The sequence below is a fragment of the Vidua chalybeata genome, chromosome 1 (assembly GCF_026979565.1).
Source record: "Vidua chalybeata isolate OUT-0048 chromosome 1, bVidCha1 merged haplotype, whole genome shotgun sequence".
NCBI lineage: Eukaryota > Metazoa > Chordata > Aves > Passeriformes > Viduidae > Vidua > Vidua chalybeata.
In genome coordinates, this window is record NC_071530.1 from 7,981,589 (window position 1) to 7,986,318 (window position 4,730).

At 41.3% G+C, this 4,730-nt stretch overlaps 1 long non-coding RNA gene across 1 annotated transcript; it reads left to right on the forward strand.

Annotated features, from left to right (window-relative positions):
- The first annotated feature begins 2,183 nt into the window (after positions 1–2,183).
- LOC128794529 (uncharacterized) lies at positions 2,184–3,867 on the forward strand. The gene is made up of 4 exons (XR_008433170.1): positions 2,184–2,354; positions 2,529–2,703; positions 3,242–3,318; positions 3,610–3,867. It is a non-coding gene; the product is annotated as an uncharacterized LOC128794529 (long non-coding RNA).
- The last annotated feature ends 863 nt before the right edge of the window (positions 3,868–4,730 follow it).

Genomic DNA, 4,730 nt, shown 5'->3' on the forward strand with positions numbered 1-4,730 from the left:
ACAACACACTGCAATAGATTGTAGGTTCCAGATTGTAGGGGTAGAAAACTAAAACAAGTAATATTTTTACTGTTATGTAAGTGGTGTCTCATCATCTATGGTTATTTCATGCCTAATGAAAAGAACAAGACTATGCTTAATTATATTAAGATTTACAGAAAGCAGTTGGGTTCTTCAGGTTTGGATACTGGTGATTCAGTGGACAGCTTCTTCCCCTGAGTCATTAAAAACTTTGCCTCAGCATGTGAATATTGCTGGAGGTATTAGCCTTAACACTGAATAAAAACACAAAGGTATCAGCACTCTGATACTTTGAAAAACAACTAATCCAGCTGGAGAGTTGCTAGCTTTAATTTCCTTGGCCTGCACTGCTGAACTGATCTTATTGATGGTCACTTAAATGCTTGGGTTTTGTCCTCAGCTGCCACATGGACTTGCCCTGTTGGGTGACTGTACTGTTCCATCCAAGGGGAGGCCATTTATGAGGAAGCTCTGCAGAGCTGTACTTGCAGACAATTTAATGTGTTCATTAAAGCCTCACTCCGTTCTTTATGACTTCAGCACCAGCTCTAATTACTGAATGGATTGAACAAGCTAAGCATTCTAGCAACCTGTTATTAAGATTACCTGAAAACACAGGTGAGTCTGGCTTTTAGAGGTGTGACCAACTTTGTTACGGAAAAAAAAAAATCTAAATGAGAGCAACTCCTCCCCTTCCATCCAGTCTCACCTGACCTCTGCTGATCTGTCACACCCTTACCATTTTAGCTGAGGAAGATGAAACTACAGAAGAAAGCATGAGTTATGCATGATTCAGTACCCTGTCAGTAGGACAAGAGGAGGGTGTCCAGGTTCCTTTATGAGTGTGTTCTGCACAGAAACTCCTCATTTCTGTCACCACACTGGCCACACTCGCTAGTTAGCCTTGGAGCTGGATCTGTCAAAGGAAAACACGTCTTTATGAGTCCATCCTCTCCTGCTAGAAAGTGACTGACATAAAAGCTGCTGCAAAGCTGGCAGGAGATCAGTTTGCTCAGCCAGGACTTGCAGTGTCACTGACCATGAGCAATCTCACTGCAGTGGTGTCAGCCCAGCAAGGGCCAATAAAATGCTGCTGCCACGGGCATTTGATTCTTGCAAAAATAGGTCATCCAGGAATACAGGCTGCCAGAAGCACACACAGGCAAGTAAACAGCTTGTGGATGTGCGTGGCAGAGTGAGGAGATATCCTGAGAACCAGGGCCAGTAATTCAGTGGGACAAAAACCCTGCTACCCCAGGATTGCAATTGCTGGAGCGAAGTCAATGTGAACACGACCAATGACGTCAGTACAGGACTGGACTCCTGGGACTTAATTCTGCAAGGCATCAAGCACTCACGTACCCTGCCGAGAGTGCTGGCCTTCCTGAGGAAGCCCAGGAGTTTTGAAGAGTCTGAATTTAAAAAAAACACCTGCTAGTGCAGGTACTTACTGAAAATGAAAGGCCTGCAAAGACAAGGATGCAATACACGAGTTAATTACTTCTCATCTCCTTTCAACAGAAATATAAATTACTGGTTTGACGAATTGCAAGATTGCAAGAGCACAGCTAAAGATGAGATAACATCTCTATTCAGAATCTCTTTGGAATAATAAAAGATAGCGATAACAAGGCAAATATAAATCTGATTTTTTTTTTCTAATTAAACAAAACAAATTAGATATCATTTTTTGTTGATATGACTTTAATGAGGAATCTATTGTTTAAGCACATAAACATTTAACATTTAACTGATGACCTGCATTAAGACCTAAACTCACCACATTCTAATTATTTAAAGTAAATACACATTCAAGCAGTCTGTGTTTGCTGCTGAAGGTGAAAAGGAAAACCATTTTGCTGGGAAACACGTGGAACAGGATCTTGCTGTAGCCATGACCAGGTTTCAGAAAAAGCAGCCTTGCCTACAAACACAGTGTATCAATCTCCCCCAGTTCTGAACAAACTAAATTAAAACAACTACTAACTAGTTTATTTAAAGTGGAAATCTCTCCTCTGCTGATAGTCTAAGGAGCAAAGATTGTTTCCTCAGCTTCTGACAGCTGAGGGGCTGCCACCATCCGTCCTGGAGCATAAATAAACTCAGTTTATGCCAAGTCAATGCAGAAAGAAGTGCTGTATCTCCCTGCTGCTGCAGGACAGGCCATGGCAGCAGCCTGCAGAGGCTGTGGAGGGGCCTCCACACAGCTGTGAGTGACACAGATGATGTGCTGATGAGCTGGAGGGAGCCCTGGACCTGACAGATGCAGCACTGCTGGGATCAATACAGTCTCCTGCTCCAAAGTCAACTTTACACGTGGTGAATGAACTGAGGTCAGTGCATCCCCAGCCTGGTTAATCCTCAAGCCAGACAAGCCAAGTGTAGATAACTGAGAATTGATTTCCCCATTGAAGGGACAGACAAATGACTACAGGCTCTCCATTCAGTTTATGATCTACAGCTTTTAATTATTATCAGTGATAAAGAATTATTTATATTTTTGTTAGGAAAAAACAACACCCCACAAAAATAACCAACACAGAAGATAATGAAGTGGCCTGTTTAGGACATGGCTTCTTGTTTGCTGATTTGAAAAGCAAAGCAGTGCTACTGTGACAGATAAAGAAGCCTGTGCTGTCTCTCAGAATAGCATATCCAGTATAACGTGACACAGATTAATGGGTAAGCAGAGAAAAGTGAATTTGCACTAGCTCTGAATCCTCCCCCTTTCAGTCTTCTCAGGAGATGAAATAATGTCTGGTGGCATTATCAGATGGACTAAATGAGGACAGGAAGTAGGAAATAAGTTTGGAAAAACTATGGCTCAGGCTGTTTGAGGGAAAAAAAATTGTGCTTACCAGCAGACTAGGTCACTAGTGACACTGATACTGATATTAGGGTTTCTTGTATTTGCTCTTGGTCTTTAGCTATATGTTGAAAACCTACTCCATGGAACTGTGGACGTAGGAAGAAGTTTTATGTGTGTTAGTTTGGAATAAAATACCCAAGTTTGGGGGTTGTTCTCTTGAGCAGTTGAGTCAGTGGATCTGTCCCTAACAGCTGTCCAGAGGAGGATAAAGCTTTATTTGCCTTTCTTGAGGAGCTACACAACAAACTGTAAAGCAACTGCAGGAGACAAATCAAACAGGATTTAGGCTGTTGAGACCAAATCTTTGTAAAAGACCTAATCTACAAATTTTATACCTTTGTAAAAATTCAGGTTTTCCCAAAAGAGAGGACTGATCAAATCTACAGCTGTGGGTTTGCACACAACAGAACCTAGGCACATCCATGCAGGTCAGTATCAGTCTAGGCAGTAAAAAAAGCCTTTGCAGCTGCTTTGCCAAACATCATCACCTGGAGCCTAGGTCCAAATTATTTTATTACTGCTTGGTTTAAGCAGAAGATCTCATCCAGCCATTTCTCTAGGGCAAAAGGCCAACCATGCTTCCACTGGTCATAAATACTCCCTGTTTTTGCACTACTGCCAGTCTTTTTTCCATGCTGCAGAGCAGCCTTTCAAAAAGATTAAGTAAAGTTGTTTGATGGACAGTATTACAGAAAATTAAGTTTTTAATTATTTTTCAGCCAGTCTGTATCTGTTCCTGAGGAATGGTTTATTGCAAAAGCAATGACACGCTCCACTGCTTGGGAAGAGTTAAAGACAAGCTGCTGTGCAAGTTTGCTCCTCACAAGGAGTGTGTGTGCCAAACCACCTTCTCCCAAGCCTTGTTCTCTCTATTCCCCTGGGAAAGACATTGATGGACATACTTCACCTTCAACATGAAGTAACAGCAGGCTTTATTTCTGCAGAGAATCCAGACACGTTATGCAGGCAAGAACATTAAAGACATGCCACTAATTCTTACATTATTTATTATAGTGTTATATAGTGTTACATCAGTTGAATTAAAATTGAGTTGAATTATCTGTAAAATGTAGACTTAACCTAGACCAAAACATTCATTCCAGATGGAGGAATTCTTTAAAAAAAAATGTAGATTTCCTTTTTCAGTCAGCAGAATTTTTCATGAATGAATCTTTTGGAACAAACCCAAGTCTTTGCTTTTCCCATTGAAATCTATTGGTAAAGGGTATTTCCTAATACAAAGCTAAACATTAATGACCTCTCTGAGCAAATCAAGTTTCGGACTTTACATGTGATTGAAAATTTCAAGTGCAAATTTACCTTTTTCTTGTGGGGAAAGTCATTGGGCAGTTAGACATTTCTGACTGGCTGCCAGTCCTAACACCAGACATTCATGACAGAATTTCTCTTGTGAATGGACAACAGTTTGCTTTAGCAGATCCAGGCAGGTGAGCAGAAGCACAAAATGACACATTCCTTCCCCAGCCTCATGAAAGCTTCTCTGCTACTTTAATGAATCTTCAGTAACATCCCAAGACCAAACAACAAGTTCAAGACCAAGAACAAGTTTTTCCTGTCCAGCTCAGATAAGCATTTACAGGACAGTCAAGGAAATACATATATAATCCAGGTTAGAAAGCTTTGTCCAAACTCCAAGCAAAACCAGATGGAAGTATTCAGAAAACACGGGGTTGGTGTGATAAAGGTCTGACGGAGAGTCAGAAATGTCCTGGGATAGTCACACAGAGATCACCAGTTCCACTAAATGAAGGACCAGAGAAAAGGCAAGACTTGAAGGAGGAAGTAATTTCCACAGGCGGCTGCCAGGAGATGAGGACTG